At 40.0% G+C, this 24,564-nt stretch overlaps 1 protein-coding gene and 1 pseudogene across 1 annotated transcript in view; both read left to right on the forward strand.

Moving 5' to 3' along the window:
• Positions 1–24,564, forward strand: part of LOC144269650 (protocadherin gamma-A11-like) — a 347,802-nt gene that overhangs the window by 35,615 nt on the left and 287,623 nt on the right. The gene's annotated exons all lie outside the window — the stretch shown is intronic.
• Positions 6,007–8,448, forward strand: LOC144269102 (protocadherin gamma-A10 pseudogene; annotated as a pseudogene).

Below are 24,564 nucleotides of genomic sequence, written 5' to 3' on the forward strand. Positions count from 1 at the left end.
AATAAGCAACATTTAAACTTTCTGCTTGTATAATTTGCTTACCGATGAAGATGGAGCATTTCAAACTTGATTAGGATAAACCTAGACATCTGGGTTCACATCGGTCAGTAATATATAAATAAATCTGTTTTTCCTTTCTACATAAAATAATAACAATAATCAGGAAAACTCGCTCCTTTTATGCAATATTTCAATTTTTTCTGTGTGGTGCCTCAAATCAGTACGTTCATTCGAGTACTGAAAAGGGGGAATGGGGCTGGAGGGAACAAAAGCTGCTATGAGGGGAAATGGAGAGCCAAATCCTGAAGTCTAGTTCCTAATGAAACAAGTCTTTGTGTACTTATTGCCAAATTCTAGTCGCATTCCGATTATCTGGAGTTTGTTAATCCTTGAATCTCTCTATTTCTCTTCAGCAAACTGTCAGGAGGGAGGGATCCTCACAATACAATAAAAATTACATTTTGGTCGCTATACGTATGCTGTCAAAGAGATAAAACTGTGTTAGATGATTTAAAGATATTGGCACAAATACTAAAAATATGAATAGAACGTACTTATTCAATTTTAATCAGCTCTTTTTCAAGGAAAATGCGATTGGCTGTAATGGAATTTAACTGAGCCTAGGACTGAGCAAAATTTAGCAAAAATGGAGTGAGAACCTCTGGATTTGGCCCAGTTATTATATTTAATTAGTTTTCTGTTTTTACCATAAAGATGGCACTTTGAGACTATATAATTCTGCACTCTACGAAAATGTTCGTATTTTCTCTTTTCATTTTCACCTATATATGTGATGTTAAATACCATTTTGTGCCACTTTTCAAGACTTCCTTGCATGAGTACAGAATGAAAGAGCGGTATTTCTCAATATTTTCAGAATATTTGCTGTACAAATATTTCCATTGCAGACCTAATTACATTATTCTGCGAAAACCCATCTAAAGTATTATTTATGTAATAACGTTTAGCTTTATTGAAAACAAATCAATATAAATCACGAAAAGAAAAGAACATTCTCCTGAAAAATAATCGCAGCTTCCAGTACTTCGCAATGTTCCGTTGATGCTCTGAGCGGCGCTGTTCGCCCGTTAAGGAGAGAAATGAAAATCCAGTTCAACCAACTCTTTCCCCTTATACACACCGCACAAGCAGAGATGGATCGACCACACATAACAGTGTTTGGTTATGAAAAGGGAATATAGGGACTGTACTTTGCCTTTGAGCTATTTTTACATTTTTCCAAACTTCTTGTGAGGTATGCATTAAATAATAAACATAATACCGATTACTACAGTATTCGCCTAAACAGAAGTCAGAGGCATCTTCACTCCTATGGCAGACAAAGTGTCTGGAATTGCAAAGGGCGAGTTCTGCTTTATTTTCTTATTATTACAATTCTGGAAACAGTTTATGGGAAGATTCGCTATTAGATTCTTGAAGAAAGTCAGAAAGATTCTTTCGTGGGAAATATTGAAAAGAATCTGGGGCTGGATATAAAGGCTGAGCACAGGGTGAAGTGGACAACGAGTTGAAGTGGAAATCTAGGACATTAGTGATAAAGCGTCCAGCTACCGGAGAGACAAACTTTTGTTAGAAATCAATGAGCTCAGGGCTCCAGGGACGCACTTTTTTCTACACAATGCCAGAATCGGGAGGTGGGATCCAACTCACTACAGAGCTGCAATATACATTTCAACCTGGATGTAAGGACACACGCTGGTGGCGCGAAGTATTCCGAACCGGTTTTGGAGAAATCCCTGGACCGAGAGGAGCAAAGTCTTCACCATCTCACAGTTGCAGGTCAGTTATAGCTCCGATCCAGGTTATTGTTCTAGATGCAAACGACAACCAGCCTGTGTTTAACCGTCCATATATAAAACATATGTGATGGAAAACGTGCAAGAAGGAACCTTGGTAATTAGACTTTTCGAGACTGACAAAGGCGGGGGAGCGAACAGTGTGTTTACACTACTTCTTCGGGGAAGCATCTGAGGGAATGCAGAGGATTTTCCACTGTAATTCCGCCACGGAAGAAGTAAGAAATATTGGAACATGGATTATGAGGAAGCTCAGCTGTATAAAATAGAGGTAAACGCTAAGGAAAGTCGCGGACGGGGGATTATTGTAAAGTAATTATATATGCTATTGAGGAAAATTATGTCACTTCAACGCCTGAAGCGTTCTCTCTCTTTACCTCTGTCTCAGAAGATATTTCAACTGGTTCAGGAATCGCGATTTTTAATATAAACAGTCAAGGTTCAGGGAGAAATGGTCAAGTAACACTTCCATCCCAGAGAATTTCCCGCGTCAGACACAGAGATCATTTGATAATTATTACAAATTGGTGATTCACAGAGTCCTGAACAGGGAGCAGGTCTCAGATTAAAAATGTAACAATCACAGGCACAGACTCCTCCATTCACTGTAACCAAGACAAGTAAGATAATTTCAGGAAAAAATGACAATCCACCTTTGTTTAGCAGTGAGTCCTGCCTTACTTATTACCCGGAAAACAATCTGAAATGAAACTCTGTGTTTTTCTGTGGAGGCACTGTGACTAGAAGGAGAATGCCAGTCACTCCTAAATTGTTGATAGTGGTTTTCATGAAATTCCTAATATAGCCTACCTCTCCATTAACTCAGAAGCTCTGTTTCTAAACTCTCTGCGCTCCTTCAATTACGAACAGTTCTGGAAGATTCGGTTCCAGTGCAGGCTCAATATGGAGGTACCCCATCTCTCAGCAGTAATGTCTCCGTCACTCTTTCTATATTGGACAATACCGCGGGAACTTTGTACTCTTCCATTCCCACCGATGGCTCCACGGGAGTGGAGTTGGCCCCTCGCTCCTCCGAGCTGGGTTACCTGGTCACTAAGGTGGTGGCGGTGGATGCAGACTCCGGGCAGAACGCCTGGCTCTCCTACCAGCTGCTGAAGGCTACAGAACCGGGGCTCTTCTCTGTGGGACTCCACAGCGGCGAGATCAGGACAGCGCGCTCCTTTGTAGACAAAGATGCGCTCAAGCAAAGTCTGGTGGTTTTAGTGAAGGACAACGGGCAGCCCCCTCTCTCTGCCACGGCCACTGTCACGGTGGTGGTCATAGATTCATAGAGTTTAAGGCTAGACGGCATCACCAGATCACCTGGTCTGAACTCCCATACATCATCGCCCCGTACCCGCACTCTAAATCCAACTGAAAGTAGACCGAAGTACTCTGAAACCTTACAGCTCACAGGAGACAAGACTATTATGTGCCACAGGCAGACACTAGGAGGGACTGAGGTGCATCAGTGCCTGAGGTCCTGCAGTGGCGGAGAAATGATTCTGTCAAGAGACCTGAACCCACATGCTGCAGAGGAAGGAAAACAAAAACCAAAAGAAACCAACCACCAAGGTCACTGCCAATCTGACCTGGGGAAAAGCCTTTCTCCACTCCACAAAAGAAGATCAGTTAGATCCTGAGTACATCCTTCAGCAAGAACAAGCCAACCAAGGACCTGAGAGAGTGAATGCTTGGTGACACCTCAGAGCCCTGGCTCTACTCCTCCAATGTCCCATCTTTAGCTGTGGCCATCTCTGATGCTTCAGAGAAAGGAGAGAGAGAGCAGGAGTAAAAAACAGAATATATTTGGCCTTTCTCTGTGTGTGGATCCCTCCCTGACCCCTGCAGTTGGTGGTCTAAAACCCTGAATTATGAGCTTTTAGGAACATAAGGCACGAACAGAAAGTGAGCCCCTGGGGTGCTGAGCCCTGTCGCCTACCATCACAAGCAGTCCCATCATACAGCTGCATTTATAAATTTGCTTATCTCTTAAAACTAATTTAAGTTGTTTGCCCTCACTGATAGCATCCTCAAAATCCTCCCCGGTTTAAGCAGCCTTTCAGGTCCTGCAGACATCTAGTCCAATTTCACCTCCTATTTGGGGATGTGATAGCGTCTGTTTCCTGCTTGTTCTTTATCTTTATAATAGTGCTACTGGTCCTCAGACTCTGCAGATGGAGGGACTCTCAGCTATCTGACTTCTCCGGTGTGATTTTTAGTGGAGTTCCCATGTCCTAGTACATGGTATAGAGGGAATCAGAGCTTTTCTTCACACAAATTATGATCCCGATGAGTCTGTAACTGGGGAATTTAAAATGGTTCGGTTTAGTTTGCCGAGGCAAGTAACTCAAACGACTCCCTTAAAAAAAAAAAAAAAAAAAAACAACAAGAAAATGATCAAAGGGATTCAAACAGGTCTGAGAAAAGTTTGAATAAATCTAACGAAGAACATTTAATTAATCGGATTAGTCCCTCGCATGTGTATATTTTGTGCTAATGACGATTTAGAGTGTATTTTGTTATTTATGTTTACATATTATGTGGAAATTAAATATGAACATTTTAGACCTATGCACATACATTTACATCTTGTAACATTAGTAATTTTAAATGTTTTGTGATTAGCCAATTTTTTTTCTACTTTCAGATGAGTGTGGGCTTATTTCTGTACATCATGTAATCTAATTTTAAGCAACTGAGGTTAAATTAAAAAGTTTATTTATTGATGAACAAACTCTTCGTTTCTCCTTTCATTAATTTCTTGGTGACACCTCTCCCATTATCTAATTTATTCCAGTGAATTTATTAATCTGTATGCACATTTTAAGAAGTGAAATACTTCTACTACTTCAAAATGTTACTGTCAAACATTGTGAAGTATGATAAGTGACAGTATTTAAAGAATAATAATGCCAAATATAATGCTAAAGTGCATTTGTAAGATCTATAGTCAAAAGATGGTAATGGAAGTAAGCTAAATGCAAATTTATATAATTATAACGAAGCATCCTTTCATTCTAAAACACAAGGGTATTTCCACCTTATTGAAAAATCTGTATTCCCTCAAAATATGGGCTCATACGTGAAATGACTTTACAAATGACAAATTCATTCACCAATGCAATTTCTTTTAGGTCAAGAGTTCTAGGAGATGAATTAAATTGTCATTGGTATGGCCTAGTAAATAAAGCACTGGACTTGTACTGGGGTTTACTCTCAGCTCTGCCCCTGGCCAGATAACTTAATCTCTGTGTGCCTCAATTTCCTCATCTGTAAAGTGGGGATAATTATACTAAACCCATCTGTAAAGCACTTTGAAATCTACTTATTAAAAGTCCCGTATAAGAACTAAGTATTATGACTATTTTAATATGTCTGTTTTTTTATGTGTAGTATCCCAACAATCTCATGCCTCAACATATGTCCACATTAGTCTATGTAATTTATGGAAGAAATCTTCTGTTCTTATTTCTGTCTATTAATATATGAACGTCTATAGGCATTCTATTGTTGGAAGTGTTTTTAACACACAATTCAATCAATTTAAGGGATTTATACTTCACATTTTAATAGATATCATGTAGATAGTAATTTTATTAAGAAGTGACATATGTCAGCAAAAAGCATAAAGTATATCATATTTCATTATACAGGTTCCCCTCTCACACTGAGATTTGATGTCTTTCTAAAAGATATATTCTGATTCAGTCATAATCAGACTGTAGAGTGTTCCATTACATTGTAGAGAATAATAATTATATATATATATATATATTCACATATGTATGCATGACAGTTCACATAGCATAATGTAACAATACGTTTAATTACATATCTAGCGCTTTAAAATGACTGAACAATTGAAATGTCAGTATTAAAAAACAAAACAGACCGTTCACAATGGAGTATTCTGCAATCATTGATATAGACTCTGAGTGTCGCTGTTCGCTAACTATGTACAAACAGTCTAATACGAAATAGAGCAAACCCATTTAACAGCAAAGACAGAGAAGCCGCAGGATGCAAGGTCTGAATAGAAAAAGAGGACCTTGCTGATTGAATCTAGACCTTACATAGGATGCCGTAATGAAGATTTGGTCCGAGACAACAGCATACAAATTCCTGATTCCTAATCACTGCAGACATCGGTAAGAGAACTGGAAGGCAGCTCTTCATCCCTTTTGAAATGGCGGACACACTGAGTAGACAGGATTTCAAAAGGCGAGTCTTGCGTTGCTGTATCTTGGTCACCGTTTGGGAGGCAGTTTCGGAACAGATTCATTATTCGATTCCTGAGGAAATGCAGATAGGATCCTTCGTGGGGAACATCGCAAAGGACCTGGGACTGGATCTAAAGGAGCTTTCAGACCGCGGAGTAAGCCTTGTTGCCAGAGATAGGACACAATATTTTGGTTTGAATTTGAAAAACGGCCATTTATTTGTCAACGAAAGGATGGACAGAGAGCAGATCTGTGGTCATATTGCAAAATGTGTGTTAAATATTGAGGTGCTTGCGGAAAATCCAGTGAAGCTTTACAGAGGCGAGGTGGAAATAAAGGATATAAATGATAACTCGCCCAGTTTCCCAGAAAATGAAAGCGCGTTAGAAATCAGCGAGTATACTGCAAGAGGCACACGTTTCCCATTAGAAAAAGCTCATGACCCTGACGTAGGACTGAATTCGCTACAAAATTACAAATGTAGCCAAGACAGCTATTTTATCCTGAATGTAGAAACCGGAGATGACAGTGTAAAATACCCGGAATTAATACTGGAGACATCTTTGGATAGAGAACAACAAGCAGTTCATAATTTGATCCTCACCGCCACTGACGGTGGGGATCCTGTAAAAACAGGATCAACAATAATCCGTATTGTGGTGTTGGATGGAAACGACAATGCCCCAGAATTTACGCAATCGGTGTATAAAGTGAGTGTAAAGGAAGACATTCCTGTGGGTAGTGTGGTGCTCCGGATAACAGCCTCGGACAGGGATGAAGGCATAAACGCACAGATCAAGTATTCGTTTCTCAAAATCTCAGAACGGTTTGACAAAAAATTTAAATTGGATCCTGAAACTGGGGACATCCAAGTAACTGCAAAGCTTGATTTTGAAGAATTAGTATTTTATGAATTTGACATACAAGCGAGGGACGAAGGCGGGCTATCAGCCTACTGCAAAGTTCTGATAGAGATTACTGACGTTAATAATCATATCCCTGGGATCACCGTCACATCTGCTTTCAGTCCCATTGCCGAAGATTCCCTCTTAGGTGCGGTGATTGCTATTCTTAATGTGCATGATCGAGATTCTGGGGAGAATTGTGAGGTCACTTGTTGTATAATTCCAGAAAACCTCCCATTCAAATTAGAGAGGTCATTTGATAATTTTTACACTGTGGTGACTGATAGAGCTTTGGACAGGGAGCAAGTCTCCGAATACAATGTCACTGTTGTAGCCACAGACCGAGGGATTCCTCCTCTCAGCTCAAACAAAACTGTCTTTATAGAAATTTTGGATAAAAATGACAACCGGCCTGTCTTCGATCAAAAATATTACACGGCCTATATCCCAGAAAATAGCACCCCAGGTGCTTCTGTATTTCATATGAAGGCAAATGATGTGGACTGGAGGGAGAACGCCAGAGTCACTTACTCCATTATTGAAGGAGACAGAAGCGAAGTGCCTTTGTCCTCCTACATTTCTATTAACTCCGAGACTGGGGCTCTCTACGCTCTGCGCTCCTTCGATTACGAACGGTTCCGGGAGATTCGGTTCCAAGTGCAGGCTCAGGATGGAGGTTCCCCACCTCTCAGCAGTAATGTCTCCGTCACTCTCTTTATACTGGATCAGAATGACAACAGCCCGCACATCTTACACCCCTCCTTTCCCACCGATGGCTCCACGGGAGTGGAGTTGGCCCCTCGCTCCTCCGAGCTGGGTTACCTGGTCACTAAGGTGGTGGCGGTGGATGCAGACTCCGGGCAGAACGCCTGGCTCTCCTACCAGCTGCTGAAAGCTACAGAGCCGGGGCTTTTCTCTGTGGGACTCCACAGCGGCGAGATCAGGACAGCGCGCTCCTTTGTAGACAAAGATGCGCTCAAGCAAAGTCTGGTGGTTTTAGTGAAGGACAACGGGCAGCCCCCTCTCTCTGCCACGGCCACTGTCACGGTGGTGGTGGCTGACAGCATCTCCGAAATTCTCTCCGATTTAAGCAGCCTCTCAGCTCCTGCAGACCCCCAGTCCAGCCTCATCTTGTATTTGGTGATCTCTGTGGCTTCCGTTTCCTCCTTGTTCTTTACCTTTATCCTAGTGTTCCTGGCCCTGAGGCTTCGCAGGTGGAGAAACTCGCAGCTGTTTGACTCCTCGAGTGTGACTTTCAGTGGAGTTCCCGTCTCGCAGTTTGTGGGGATTGATGGAGTCAGAGCTTTTCTTCACACTTCTGCCCAGGAGACTGTCCTATATAAGGACTGTGGATTAAAGGAATTCTGCTTTCAAGGGGGAAGTGCTTCAAACACTCTTACGGGTATTAATTCTGCTGTCAACAAGCAGACTGAATCGTTTGATGAAGAAACAAGTACCAGAAATGCTCTCGACATCTTCTTGGAGGTGAGTGTACTCGGCTGAATTCGATATTTCTTTGATCTCTGAGTAAAACACTTCAGTTACTATATTTCCATTATATTTTGTAGTCTTTTTGTCTAATCGTATTTGTAATGATATTTTAAAAGGAAGAAAGAGCGTTTTATTGAGTACACATGTTAAAAATAAGTTTATGGAAACAAAGATTTCAAATCAAATTCTGTTTACAGAAAAATGTGGCTTAATATTTAAAAATGGAGGAGGGTTGGATTGATTGACTCTCAGAGAAAAATTGATAAAACTACTAGTGGCCATTTCTTTCATGTTGTATATTTTCTGTTAAGGAGTTCAGAATTTCCATTCTTAATTTCTCCACATATACCTCATACACATTTTTTTATTTCTATATTATTATATCCTAGCTGTGTTTTTAAAAGGCCAATCACAGTAGCCTTATCACTAAATTAGTCCTTATCAAAAATTTAAGAAATTGGTGCCTAAAGTTGGGATTCTATATCTGTAGGAAATGCCTAAACTTGTGCCCATTTATTGTTTAGAATCAGGTTACTTGTGAAGATACCCAAATTTGGATGTAAGAGACAAACTGTGGGCACCCATTTTTAAAATTCTTGCCAAGGACACTTAAACAACATCTGGGGATTTCTTTTCTCATAGGTTCTTCATCTAGAGCTTAAATCCTAAACCTATTCGTGATAAGCAGTTTCTAATCAGAAGGAAGACCTAAGAAGAGTTTAAGGAGCGCTCTAAATCTTTATTTTGATCATGAAAAATCGTCAGTGATCAGTGCAGAAGATATCTTCTTTACAAAAATGAAATGTACCTGAATAGTTTACACTGACAGCCCTCAATAAAATAAACGCCCTTTGTCAGGTTCCTCCCCCACTCTGAATTCTAGGGTACAGATGTGGGGACCTGCATGAAAAACCTCCTAAGCTTATCTTTACCAGCTTAGGTCAAAACTTCCCCAAGGTACAAAATATTCCACCCGACGTCCTTGGATTGGCCGCTACCACCACCAAACTAATACTAGTTACTGGGGAAGAGCTGTTTGGACCTCTTTCCCCCCAAAATACTTCCTAAAACCTTGCACCCCACTTCCTGGACAAGGTTTGGTGAAAAGCCTCACCAATTTGCCTAGGTGACTACAGACCCAGACCCTTGGATCTTAAGAACAATGAACAATCCTCCCAACACTTGCACCCCCCCTTTTCCTGGGAAATGTTGGATAAAAAGCCTCACCAATTTGCATAGGTGACCACAGACCCAAACCCTTGGATCTGAGAACAATGAAAAAGCATTCAGTTTTCTTACAAGAAGACTTTTAATAAAAATAGAAGTAAATAGAAATAAAGAAATCCCCCCTGTAAAATCAGGATGGTAGATATCTTACAGGGTAATTAGATTCAAAAACATAGAGAACCCCTCTAGGCAAAACCTTAAGTTACAAAAAAGATACACAGACAGAAATAGTTATTCTATTCAGCACAATTCTTTTCTCAGCCATTTAAAGAAATCATAATCTAACACATACCTAGCTAGATTACTTACTAAAAGTTCTAAGGCTCCATTCCTGGTCTATCCCTGACAAAGACAGAATATAGACAGACACACAGACCCTTTGTTTCTCTCCTTCCTCCCAGCTTTTGAAAGTATCTTGTCTCCTGATTGGTCATTTTGGTCAGGTGCCAGCGAGGTTACCTTTAGCTTCTTAACCCTTTACAGGTGAGAGGAGCTTTCCCCTGGCCAGGAGGGATTTCAAAGGGGTTTACCCTTCCCTTTATATTTATGACACCCTTTATTACCATTACAATCTGTAACGAAAATGGTATTCTAGTATATTATAAATCTAATTTACATTGGCCATTGCTAAAGGTTTGCAATCCTAAACTCTTATTCCCCAAATAGCCTAGATATTATAGATACCCCACATCTAATGTCATTTTAGCAAGTCACATTTTAAAAGCAGACTGCCTTATAAAGATGATGGCATTATTCCCTATTTGATGTCTGGCTAGCCTAGAATACAAATATTTTATGAGATTGCTAATTTAGTTCATAAAAGTAACTCTGTTGACCTAGTATTTTTAGATTAATGTCAGGTATTTAACTTAATACCACTTGATATTCATATTGAAATCTAATACTATAAAATAAATAAGTTACATATTGGGTATAAACTAATTCAGACATGAAACTTTATTTACTATGTCAAGATAATCAGATGGTGGTGTTTCTAATGAGGCTCAGCAAAGTTGGAGTCAAAGCCCAACTTTATTCAGTATTATTATCTGTGATCTGGAAGAAACTATAACCATTAACATTTGTAGATATCATAAATATTGATGGGCTAGTTAATAACAGAGATCCAGTCAACCATGCAGAGAGGTCTGTAGGCTGGGAGCAGTAAAAACATACATTTTAATATAGTCAAATACAAGGTCATGCATTTAGGAGCCATACATTCAGGATGGGAGGCTGTACCTGGGAAAGTAGTTACTCTGGAAAGGACATAGGGGTGATAGTAGATAATTCACTGAATATGAACTCCCAGTGCAGTGCTATGGCTTTATTCTTTCAACCTGATTCTTTGATGTATTAAAGGGCAATATAAAGCAGGAGTAATGGAGTCATAGAGCCACCAGTTTTAATGACAGAAGGGACCACTAGATCATCTAGTCTGATCTCCTGTATATCACAGGCCTCCAACACCACCCAGCACCAGCACACTAAATCCAACAAACAAAATGAAACCAAAGTACACAGGAAACTAGTCTATTATGTACCACAGGAAGAAAATAGGAGGGACTGAGATGCACTGTACTCAGGCTCCCTGCAATGACAGGGAAATGATTAAGTGAGAAATAACCAAATAATCCTGGCAAATGACCAGCACCCACACACTTGCAGAGAAAGGCAAAAAACCTCCAAGGTCATTGCCTATCTGATCTGGGGGATAATTTCTTCCTGATGCTACATATGACATCAGAGAATCATATAATTGTAGGACTGGAAGGGACCTTGAGAGGTCATCTAGTCCAGTCCCCTGCACTCATGGCAAGATTAAGTATTATCTAGGGTATCTCTGACAGGTGTTTGTCTAACCTATTCTTAAAAATCTCCAATGAGAGAGATTCTACAACCTCCCTAGGCAATTTATTCCAGTGCTTAACCACACTGACAGTTAGGAAGTTTTTCCTAATGTCCAACCTAAACTGCCCTTGCTGCAATTTAAGCCCATTGCTTCTTGTCCTATCCTCAGCTGTTAAGGAGAAAAAAATTTCTCCCTCCTCCTTGCAACAGCCTTTTATGTACTTGAAAACTGGTGTCATGTCCCTTCTCAGTCTTCTCTTCTCCAGACTAAACAAACCCAATTTTTTCACTCTTCCCTCACAGATCATATTTCCTAGACCTTTAATCATTTTTGTTGCTCTTCTCTGGACGTTTTCCAATTTCTCCACATCTTTCCTGAAATGTGGCGCCCAGAACTGGACACAATATTCCAGTTGAGGCCTAATCAACATGGAATAGATTGGAAGAATTACTTCTCATGTCTTGCTTGCATCACTCCTGCTAATACATTCCAGAATGATGTTTGCTTTTTTTGCAAGTGTTACACATTTGACTCATATTTAGCTTCTTATCCACTGTGACCCCCAGGTCCCTTTGTGCAGTACTCTTTCCTAGGCACTTATTTCCCATTTTGTATGTGTGCAGTTAGATACTGAACATATGAACAAGAACCAGCCAGCCAAGCACCTGGGAGAGGGAATGCTTGGCTCCAACTCAGAGTCCTGCCCCTCCCCACCCAATGTACTATCTCCAGCCATGGCTATCCCTCCCTTCATCAAAGGAAGGAGGTTAAAAAAACCCTCCCAGAATACATAGGTGAGGAATCTCTTTCTGACTCCCTGCTAGTGGCTGGCTGAAGGCCTGAAGCATGAGCTTTAGGAACATAAGACATAAACTGGAAGTGAGCCTCAGGGCTGTTAAGCCCTGACCTCTAACCCCCGCTTCCCCCATCACAAGCAACCCCATCAGACAATTGCACTCATTAATTTGTCCGGTTCTGTCTCTTAAAACTAATTAAATTATTTGCCCCCAAAACTCCTATTAGGAGACTGTTCCAGAACTTCTCCCCTCTCATAGCTGGAACCCTTCTTTCAGTTTCCAGCCTGACTTTGTTCATGGCCAATTTTTATCCATTTGTTCCTGTGCCAACATTGTGCTTTAGCTTCATAAGAACGGCCATACTGGATCAGACCAACCTGCCATCTAACCTAGTATCTTGTCTTCCAACAGTGATCAATGCGGGGTGCCCTGAGGGAATGAGCCCCCAGCCCCATGTATTTACAGAGAGCAATCATATCCCCTTTCAGGCTTATTTTGCTCGACTAAACTAGCCAAGAGCTTCCAGTCTCCTCTCATAAGCCCCTCCCCCATTCCCATAAACACCCTAGTAGCTCTTCTCTGCACTTGTTCCAGTTTAAATTCAACTTTCTTGAACCTGGGTGACCAGAATTGTACACAGTATTTTATATGAGGTCTTACCAGTGCCTTGTACAAAGGATAATACTTCTCTAGGGTGATATTATCTCTGTATATGGCACTGGTGACACTGGTCATGGAATAGCGTGTCTAGTTTTGTATAAACAAATTAAAATGGATGTTGAAGAAACTCGAGCACTTCAGGGAAGACCTACAAGAGTTTCCTGAACTAGAAAACATGAGAGACTTAAGGAGCTCATTCTATTTATGTCATGGAAGAGAAGGTTAGTAAGCAACCTGGTCAAGGTCTTTAAGTACCTGCATAGGGAGCAGATATATAATACTAGATGGTTCTTTTAGCTAGCAGACAAAGTCTTAACAAGATCCAGTGCCTGGAAGTTGAAGTTAGATACATTCAAAGTGGAAATAAGGTGCACATATTGAATAGTGGGTGTAATTAACTATCAGAACAGTTTACCGAAGAAAGTGGTAGATTATCCATCATTTGGCGTCTTTAAATAGAAATGGGATATTTTTCTAAAATATTTGCACTAGCTCAACCACAAATTATTGGGCATTGTTCAGGAATTAATGGGTGAAATTCTGGAGGTCAGAGTATGTGACCCTCTGATTTTATAGTCCGTGAATTTATGAAAATGTCTAACTAAGGAAGAGTATGCATGGATCCTTCAGTTAGAATCTATGGTCCTTTTCCTCATGGTTGTACTTTTGTGCCTCTGTTTGCTTTGCTTTTGTTCAGATAGTGATTCCTCAGAATTTTTGAATGCCAGCTGATTTTTAAACGATCCAACACAATTAGATATTTAAAAAGCCTTAAATAGAATAACATATGATATTGAAATTATTCAGCCAAAACAGTCTGAGCGCTGTGAGCAAAGGCTTTTTCTGCCTTTCTTTGAAAAAGTATTGGCAATTTTTTCCCAGATCATTTTTAGCAATTGTCTGCATCTGGAAAGAAAGAAAGAAAGAAAGAAAGAAAGAAAGAAAGAAAGAAAGAAAGAAAGAAAGAAAGAAAGAAAGAAAGAAAGAAAGAAAGAAAGAAAAAGAAAGAAAGAAAGAAAGAAAGAAAGAAAGAAATCTGTTCCATATTTGCCCGCTCTTTGAGTGCTTTATTTATTTATTTATTTATTTATTTATTTATTTATAAGATAGCTTTATCGCTCCATAATATTTTGGTACGCTTAGGCGCTACTCTGGTCTTTTCTTATATTGAGAATTTTATATTGAAAACTTACATTTTTTTCATACGCAAGAGTTTTCATCTTGAATTTTTTCACTTGCCTGGTGTATACTTTGCGGGTAGAGGCATTGGAAGGCTCCACGTTCATTTTTCTGCATTTAGTGAAACAAAAAAATGCGACATTAAAACTCTAAATGTGACAAAAGACCAGCGTGGTAAATATATTTACAATCTCATAGTTAAAGTGAAATGTCACTCACAGATTAACCAATTTATAATTTTGTTTCCTAACGTGTTGTAGATTAATTAGAGAGGAATACGACAATGCAAAAATAATATTATCTACCAACGTTCCGGAAGGAAACAACCACTTCAAGTTTATTGAGTTTCATTAAAATTCATTTTCCATCTCTTTTATATCTTGTAATAATCACCTCAGTTATTAAAACTACGAGGAAGCTTCTATTTTTCTCGGTGCACTGAGTGACTACTGTGCCTCGGGTGCTCCCTGGGTTTTTTGCATTCGCTGTGATATTTTCCAATATTTTCAGAAAATTTTTGGCCAATCTGAAAGCTTCCTCAGCTCCTTCTCTAGGAAAATATGAAAGTCCTCATCCCTTGTCTGAAGAAGTGAAATATTTTGAGGATGAATCTAGAACTTGATATGGATTTTATATTACGAAGGCAGAACAAATTTTGTTAAAAACTAAACGTAAGACAGTATACTGCAGTTTATGATTGAAAATATGAGAGTCGCTGTTTACCAGTGTAGATCAGAAGTTCTGGAACAGAATCAGCAGATTTCCTTGGCAATTTACATAGCACAAAACACAAAACAATTGCTCGGAATGACTTGGGTATAAAAGAGATCACTTGCGCTAGCAATTTATTGCCCACTCCAGGCTGCCTTAGAGTATTTTTCAGTTTAAATAACTCTTATTCTTGCTTATGATATCACTGCGTAAGAGTCTTTCATAAGAATCGGAGATAATTCCTCAGATAGATGAGCATTTAATCCCATTATGGAGGATGGGGATTTATATGAGATGAAATGCTATATAGAGAATAATGCCTAAATCCAAGGTAAAATATATTACTTTTTAATGTCTAGATTGAGAATGGAAAGTCTGAGCTCGAGTTTTGCTTTGGTGTTTTCTGTGTTCTTTTGAAAAACATTTTTTTCAACCATGGGCGGATTTAGCGATAAAAGCACAAAGTTAAAATAAACTGTAAAGCGTTCCTATTAACCGGAAGATGTTAGACAGTTAAAAGTTAGCGACGGGTTCTAACTAGAGTTCTTCACCCTGGAAATATTCTCTGTAGAAAAGTTTTTTTATAAGAAGTGTGCTGACCCAGGGGCTGATTGCATAGTGATAAGATGGACTTAAATCAAAGGCGGTTAGTGAGGTTTCTCATCTAAATGTTCATGTCCAGTTGTGGAAGCGTTGTATGATTAGGCATTTAGGTACTTTCAGAGAGATGCGCGGAGTCATCTGGAGTGGTGTTGGAAAAGGAAGGGAGAATAGTGAAAAATGAAATCGGTTTCGCTCTTCATATATTTTAAGGTTCATTTGCTATGACTGTGTAAAGGCTTGCTCTACAATTGGAAAATTATGTGCATAGCTATGCAGCTATAATTGTAATATAGTACATATACGGTTATATATATTATATAAGAATATTGTATAATATTATGTGTGGTGTACTATTGTTAATTATAATGTTATAATTATATCAGCATAGCTATGACGGTAAAATCATCTTGTGGACACACTTATCCCCGAATAATAATAATAATAATAATAATAATAATAATTAATAATGAGATTGTGGCCATCTAGAAAAGAGATTTAAACTGGAAAGTGACTGCAGAAGGTTTGAAAATAAAATTCAGGGCTGAACTAAACATTTTGATTGAAGAAATACCTGAATGAATATAAGAATAGTGACAAATCACGAGTAGAAATAATTGTCCACTCTCACTGATAAGGAAGACTCTGGTGTTGATTTTTAAGAACAGGAAGAAATGTGGGAGATTACATCAACTGCCTTGACTGGGGGAGTGTTCCCGTTATACATAAGTCAAATTCACACTTGGGATCATGCTGAGTGCTCGGTATTGCTGTACGTACACGTATCAACAATGGATGGCGGGGGTGGGGGGTGGAGGTGAGGGTTGCTTGTTTGCATGTGGCAAGAAGTTTGGAGGTGGGTGTTTTTTTCATTTGAAGATCTCACCAGAGTTAGCTATACTTTTATCAGTTCCACATTTGATTATTTGATTGCATTGTGTCCATGGGGCTACCCTTGAGGACCACAGGGACACTTCAATAGTGCAGAATGCAAATATACATATATTTCCGGGCATTCTGGTAAGGAACACATTGCAATTGTACTCTGCACTGGAATAGAACTGGTTTCTAGATTAAGTTTAAAGTATTGTTTTGGGCCTAAATAAGCTACGAGTTAGTTTGGGCGTTGTTATTTCCCTTAGTGTGCTACTGTGATAGTTTGGATAAGTGGAGTCACTGCAGCTAAAGTTTAACAGGATAATTTATATAACAAATTAAAAGAAGAGGGACAATCGGAGGGCATTTGAAGGGTTCTGGATTCTGAACCTTATTTTTAGTTTGACAGAGCCTGGATTTACAAGAATTTGCATGACCTGTCTATGTTATGAGGCTTCCCCTAGGAGGGTAGGTCAAATGGACACCTGAATTAGATGAAGGGGGGGAAGTTAATGTGGTGAGCTGGTAGGGTCTATTTTTGGTTATTGAACCACAAGAACTCTCTTGTATGAGCTTTTAAAAAATATGTGTAAATACCTATAGTATAGACAAGTTCTTTTGGATAAATATAAATAAATAAGTCCAAATCCTGAAGTCTTTACTCGAACAAAATTCCTAATGACTCCAAGTGACACTTTCCATGGGAAAAGATCTGCAAGCTCGAGAATTAATTATTCACTATAGACTGTATATTTATATGTTCCGGGTACTATACTTTAATGTAGTTTTCCCTTTGAGGCACGATACAGAGAGTTGCAAATTTAGCTTTATATCTATAATTTTCTTATGAAATATAAATACGAAAAGTTATTCACTTCCATCATATAAGCTGCAGCCGTTAAATGTCTGATGAATATACTAATTTTTGCTGAGAATCGAATGCAGTTTTACAGAGCGTAAGAGGAAATTCTGGATATAAATGATAATGCTCCCAGGTTCTCCAAATTAAAAAAAAAACTATGTTAAAAATAAGTGAGATCACAGCGTCCGGAGCGCGGTTTCCTCTAGATGACGCGCAGGATCCTTATGCGGGGATTGATCTTTCTCCAGAGCTTTGATCTCAGTGACAATAAACGCTTCACTTTGGATGTGCAGTTTACCTGAGGCTCGATATGCAGAAGTTGTGTTGGAGAAAGCTCTGAACCAGAAGGACCAGGTTGTTCATTGTTTAATCCTCACAGCCACTGACTGTGGGGATCCGGTCACAGGATCTAGGCAGATAGATCCATGTCAGTTTACAAGAAGCCAACTTTTAGTCAACCTGAATATAAAATGGCAGAGGTGCTTAATGACTTCTCTGTTTTGGTTTTCACAAAGAAGGTTGGTGGTGATTGGATGTCTAACATAGTGAATACCAGTGAAAATGAGGTAGGATCAGAAGAGGCTAAAATAGGGAAAGAACAAGTTAAAATTACTTGGACAAATTAGATGTCTTCAAGTAACCAGAGCCTGATTAAATGCATCCTAGAATACTCAAGGATCTGACTGAGGAGATATCTGAGCCATTAGCTATTATCTTTGACAAGTCATGGAAGACTGGAGAGATTCCAGAAGACTGGAAAAGGGCAAATATAGTGCCCATCTATAAAAAGGGAAATAAGGACAACCCAGGAAATTACAGACCAGTCAGCTTAACTTCTGTACCCAGAAAGATAATGGAGCAAATAATTAAACAATCAATTTGCAAACATCTAGAAGATAATAAGGGTATAAGTAACAATGAGCATGGATTTGTCAAAAACAAATTGTGTCAAACCAACCTGATAGCTTTCTTTGACAGGGTAACAAGCCTTGTAGATGGGGAGGAAGTGGTAGATGTGGTATATTTTGACTTCAGTAAAGTTTTTGATACTGTCTCGCATGACCATCTCATAAACAAACTAGGGAAATGAAACCTAGACGGAGCTACTATAAGGTGGATGCAAAAGTGGTTGGAAAACCATTCCTAGATAGTAGTTATCAGTGGTTCACAGTCATGCTGGAAGGCCATAATGAGTGGGATTCCACAGGGATCAGTTCTGGGTCCGGTTCTGTTCAATATCTTCATCAATGATTTAGATAATGGCATACTTATAAACACTTATAAAGTTTGTGGATGATACCAAGATGGGAGGGGTTGCAAGTGCTTTGGAGCATAGGATTACAATTCAAAATGATCTGGACAAACTGGAGAAATGGTCTGAAGTAAATAGGGTGAAATTCAGTAAGGACAAATGCAAAGTACTCCATTTAGGAAGGAAAAATCAGTTGCACATATACAAAATGGGAAATGACTGCCTAGGAAGGAGTACTGCAGAAAAGGGATCTGGGGGTCATAGTGGACCAAAAGCTAAATATGAGTCAACAGTGTAATACTGTTGCAAAAAAAAAAAGCAAACATCATTCTGGGATGTATTAGCAGGAGTGATGTAAGCAACACATGAGAAGTAATTCTTCCACTCTACTCCACTCTGATTAGGTCTCAATTGGAGTATTGTGTCCAGGGCCGGATGAAGACCTTTAGAGGCCCTAAGCACTGAAAAGATTATGGTGCCCCCCCATATGTAATTCAAAATAAAAACCATACTATATCATAAAATAAAATTTTATTTTTCAAAATGACACATAACTTACATTTATGCTGAAATTAAAATAGCTTCTTTCTAGATTTTCTGATTGCAAAATTCTGGATAAGTTCATCGAAGCTGACTCAACAAAGCATGTCCGCTTCCATACACAATAAGGAAAGTGAAACAAGTCTGTCCTGACACATTGTTGTTCTCTGTGGGTTTTTTATTCTTTTCATCTGAGAAAAAGAGCGCTCTGCGGAGCAGTTAGTAATCATCAATGTTAGAAAAATACGTAGTGCGATCTCTACGTTTGGAAATACACATTGTATTCCGTCTTTCAATATTGTGTCATGAAGATCAATGTGACTGAATTTCATTTTTCCTGTTTCATTAAACTTTGCATGCATATAATAGTGGAACTGCCGTACTTCTTGACAGAGATTGATGTTCAAGTCAACAGGGTATGAGTCAACTAGTTTTTGGGAACCTTGTGAATATTGTTCATCAGATAAGTCCATATCATTTAGAAAAGAAAATCTACTTGATACTTCTTTGTACACTTCACCTCTCCTCTTCATATGAACTTCAAGTGTATCAATTATAGCTTAGTAAGTAGATATGCAAAATTTGTCTCTAGGATTCAATGCTGTTTCTGTTGCACTGCTATCATTTGCTTGTTTTTTCCTGATTCGCTTGCGGGACTGGGCTTCTTTATAGTTAGTATCAGGCAAGATATTTTTTGATATATCTTCAAATCTTTCAAAATCATTCCTAAAAGTGTGTAATGATTGACAGAGGACTGCACATGTTTTCAAATCCAATTCTTTTTCTTGGAGAGCTTGACTTGTGTGGTAAAAGTGTCGTAAAATTTCATTCCACATGGTCAATATAAATACAAACTCTAGTTCTTGCATCTTGTTTGCAATGTTTTCTGCCTCTCATATAGTTTCTCCCTTTTGTGATTGGTCTTCAGCTATACTTCTAATGCATCCACAATCTTTGAGTAGGACTCCAGAATTGCACTTGTTGTCACTGCATGTGCCTCCCAGCGAGTATTAGAAAGAGATTTCAACACATGATCATTGCCCAAATATGCTTTAAGAACTGTCCATAGGTGTGTTAAGGCAGAGAAAAATGTATAAAGTAACTGGACTGTTGAGAAAAAATTTACTGCCACTAGACAACAATCAATAGCACTGCAGCCAACAAGATTGAGATAGTGTGCAGTACATGGTAAGAATATGGCATATTTGTTCTGTTTTAAAAGGTTCTTCTGCATTCCTTGGTAATGCCCTGACATGTTGGCAGCTTTGTCATAAGATTGACCTCTGTACTTTGAGAAATCTATTTTGCAAACTTGGCACAGATAATGCAGTACTTGATTTGCCATTTCTTCACCAGTGTGGCTTTTCAAATTGAGGAATGTTACAAATTGTTCAACAGGTTTTCCAGCTGTGGGAGACACATATCTTAGTACAATACTCAATTGATCAATATGGGAAAGATCAGGTGTAGAGTCGACAGATAAATTGAAGTACCCAGCAGTACTTATTTCATCCACAATAGCTGAACGAACTTTGTCACTCATTAGACCAATGTGTTCATCACATATTGTCTTGGATAAGTATGATGGGTTACCTTTGCCAGCATTCCCATATTTTGAGATATGGTCTGCTAAAAATGGGTCAAACTGAGCCACAAGCTCCAACAAGAATATAACTTAAAAGAATATGTCAATAATAAAACATAAATTTATTGCAATACATGACAGGATCTGATTTCCTCGTATTATTTCATCTACGTTAGTAGGATGCCCCCCTGGTTTAGGTGGGCATAAGTAATAAAAAGAGAACAGAAAAACAGGGGAAGAGTGTGTAGTGGAGTGTAAAGAAGTCTAACAAAGTTCTGATTTTTCCCATGATGACTACTTTGATGCTTTTTTTGAAATATCAAATATCACATTTTTTAAAAAAAAATCTCATTTTTTGGTGCACCCTGCTTTACTGGTGCCCTAAGCAAATGTTTAGTCTGCCTATTGGGTAATCCAGCCCTGATTGTGTCCAGTTCTGGGTGCCTCATTTCAGGAAGGATGTGGACATATTAGAGAGTCCAGAGAAGAGCAATAAAAATGACTAAAGTTCCAGGACAGGGATTGGTAACCTTTGGCCCACAGCCCACCAGGTTAAGCCCCCTGGTGGGTCAGGCCGGTTCATTTATTTGCTGCATCTGCAGGTTCGGCCAATTGTGGCTCCCACTGGCCGTGGTTCACCATCCCAGGCCAATGGGGGCTGCGGGAAGTGGCGCAGGCCGAGGGATGTGCTGGCCGCTGCTTCCCACAGCCCCCATTGGCCTGGAGCAGCAAACCGCAGCCAGTGGAAGCCATGATCAGCTGAACCTGAGGACATGGCAAGTAAACAAACTGGCCCGGCCAGCCAGGTAGCTTATCCTGGTGGGCCACGTGCCAAAGGTTGCCAATCCCTGTTCTAGAAAATATGACCTATGAGGGAAGATTGAAAAAATTGGGTTTGTTTAGTCTGGAAAAGAGAAGACTGAGAGGGTACATGATACCAGTTTTCAAGTACGTAAAAGGTTGTTACAAGGAAGAGGAAGAAAAATTGTCCTTTTTAACTTCTGAGGATAGGACAAGGAGCAAAGGGCTTAAATTGCAGCAAGGGAGGTTTAGGTTGGTGTGATGGGGCGGCTGCCCCTCACTGGTAGATAAGCCTGGGGAGGCTATGCAGAGGCAGCCAGTGAGGAAAAGGCTTATAGTGACAACCAATCAGGAGAAGTTTTATTGGAACAGACAATTAGGGCCAGGCTGGCCCAGGGATAGGTCAGTGGTTTGAGCATTAGCTTGCTAAACCCAGGGTTGTGAGTTCAATTCTTGAGGGGGTCATTTAGGGATCTGGGGCAAATATTGGGGATTGGTCTTGCTTTGAGCAGGGGGTTGGACTAGATGATCTCCTGAGGTCCCTTCCAACCCTGATAGCCTATGATCATATAAGAAGGGGCCGCTGAGCAGAGGAGGAGGCAGTCACTCCCTGAAGGGTGAGGGAGGAGGACTGGCTGCTTAGACGTCTGGAGCACCATGGACAGAGCAGTGCTGGGCAGGGTCAGCAGAGTAGAAGAAAGCTCCAGGCTGATGGCTGCCAGACTGAGGCCCTGATACAAGAGCAGAGAAGGTGCTAGGGCTTCAGGGAAGCTACCCAGAGAAGGAGATGTCAGAGTTGGAGGAGGGGCAGTACATGGCTGTCAGCTATAGGGTCCCTGCGATGGGATCTGGAGTAGCAGGCGGGCCCATGTCTCATCTCCCCTTGCCCCCACTTGCCACTGAGGGGAGTGGCCAGTGAATGGACTGCAGTTTGCCACTGAGACAAGCAGCTAGAATCGGGACTGCAGTTTGCCACTGCGGCAAGTGGTTGAACTAAGGACTGTCGGTCCCCCAGAAGGAGGGAAAGAACCAAGTGGGGCAGAGCCAGAGGCCTGTGTCCAGGAGAGGATGATGCAGTCCGGGGAGCGATGTGGGTCCTGCACATGGAGACAGGAGTGACGATGGGCAAGACACCACTAGACGAGGGCACTCTGGTGAAATGAGAACTAATTCCCAGGACAGCCAGCAGGAGGCGCTGTGGTGGCGAGTCACACCCTGTTCCAATTGGACATTAGGAAAAAGTTTCCTAACTGTCAGGGTGGTTAAGCACCGGAATAAATTGCTTAGAGAGGTTGTGGAATCTCCATCACTGGAGATTTTTAAGAGCAGGTTAGACAAACACCTGTCAGGAATTGTCTAGATAATTAGTCCTGCCATGAGTGCAGAGGATTGGACTAGATGTCCAGTTCTATAATTCTATGAAAATGAGAGTGGTGGGAAGCCTGCCAGAATGTACAGTAGTAGTTTCAGTAAATGCCACAGACCCTGATGAAAATTTGTATTCAGAGGTAATATACTCACTTATTAAAATACTTCAGAAAGCTTCCCAAATATTCATTATTAATTCTATAACATGAGAGATTAAAACTAAAGGACAATACCAAATTCTGTTAAATGAAAGTCCAAGCACAAGACAGTGGAGGCTAGTTCAGTCGGTGCAGAATTTTGTTACAAATTACTGATGTTATTAATAACATGCCAGAAGTTGCAATGAAATACCTTCTCAGCTGTTTAACAGACAGCTCCCCAGGGACAGTTATAGCCCCTTTTAGTGTGCATGATCATGATACTGGGCAGAATGGCCAAGTCACATGTCATCACAGAAAATATCACATTTCACTTGAAAAGTAAGATGACAATTATTACAGGTTAGTGAGTGACAGAACGTTGGACAGGGAGCTGGTGTCTGAATATGATGTAACTAAATTTAGATAAAAATAATGCCAGAATTGCATTCTTAAGGAATGTCAAATCCACTAAGGCCATATCTACACTACAAATAATGTCAACCTAAGTTACGTCTGCAAACAGCTGGTGCAGATATTACATGGCTTGTGCATGTTCAAAGTGCTCTCCTTGTGTCAGTGGTGCGTGTCATCACCAGGAGTGCTTGTATTGATGCAAAGTGCACTGCACCGTGGGTTGCTATCCCACAGTGCAGTGTGCCACCATCCAGTGCAGGGTGTTTTGGGAAAATTTTCCAATGCCTTATGGGGCTGTGTCATAAATATAAAGGGAAGGGTAAACGCCTTTAAAATCCCTCCTGGCCAGAGGAAAAATCCTCTCACCTGTAAAGGGTTAAGAAGCTAAAGGTAACCTCACTGGCACCTGACCAAAATGACCAATCAGGAGACAAGATACTTTCAAAAGCTGGGAGGAGGGAGAGAAACAAAGGGTCTGTGTCTGTCTATATGCTGCTTTTGCCGGGGATAGACCAGGAATAGAGTCTTAGAACTTTTAGTAAGTAATCTAGCTAGGTATGTGTTAGATTATGATTTCTTTAAATGGCTGAGAAAAGAATTGTGCTGAATAGAATGACTATCTCTGTCTGTGTGTCTTTTTTGTAACTTAAGGTTTTGCCTAGAGGGATTCTCTATGTTTTGAATCTAATTACCCTGTAAGGTATCTACCATCCTGATTTTACAGAGGTGATTCCTTTACCTCTATTTACTTCTATTTCTATTAAAAGTCTTCTTGTAAGAAAACTGAATGCTTTTTCATTGTTCTCAGATCCAAGGGTTTGGGTCTGTGGTCACCTATGCAAATTGGTGAGGATTTTTACCAAACCTTTCCCAGGAAGTGGGGTGCAAGGGTTGGGAGGATTTTGGGGGGAAAGACGTGTCCAAACTACATTTCCCAGTAAATCCAGTTAAAATTTGGTGATGGCAGTGGTTATTCCAAGGACAAAGGATAAAATTAATTTGTACCTTAGGGAAGTTTTAATCTAAGCTGGTAAAAGTAAGCTTAGGAGGTTTTCATGCAGGTCCCCAGATCTGTACCCTAGAGTTCAGAGTGGGGGAGGAACCTTGACAGGCTGAAACGAATGGCACAAGGGTAACTGGGAGCATGGGTTCAACTTCCCATAATGCAGTGTTCTCCATCCCATAATTACATCAGCACATCTGAAATATTTTGTGCCCCTTTTCAAAATCCCCACAAACTCATGCATCCCTTCTTGCTGTCCAC

This window comes from Eretmochelys imbricata, chromosome 8 (genome assembly GCF_965152235.1).
Source record: "Eretmochelys imbricata isolate rEreImb1 chromosome 8, rEreImb1.hap1, whole genome shotgun sequence".
In the NCBI taxonomy this organism is placed as follows: Eukaryota; Metazoa; Chordata; order Testudines; family Cheloniidae; genus Eretmochelys; species Eretmochelys imbricata.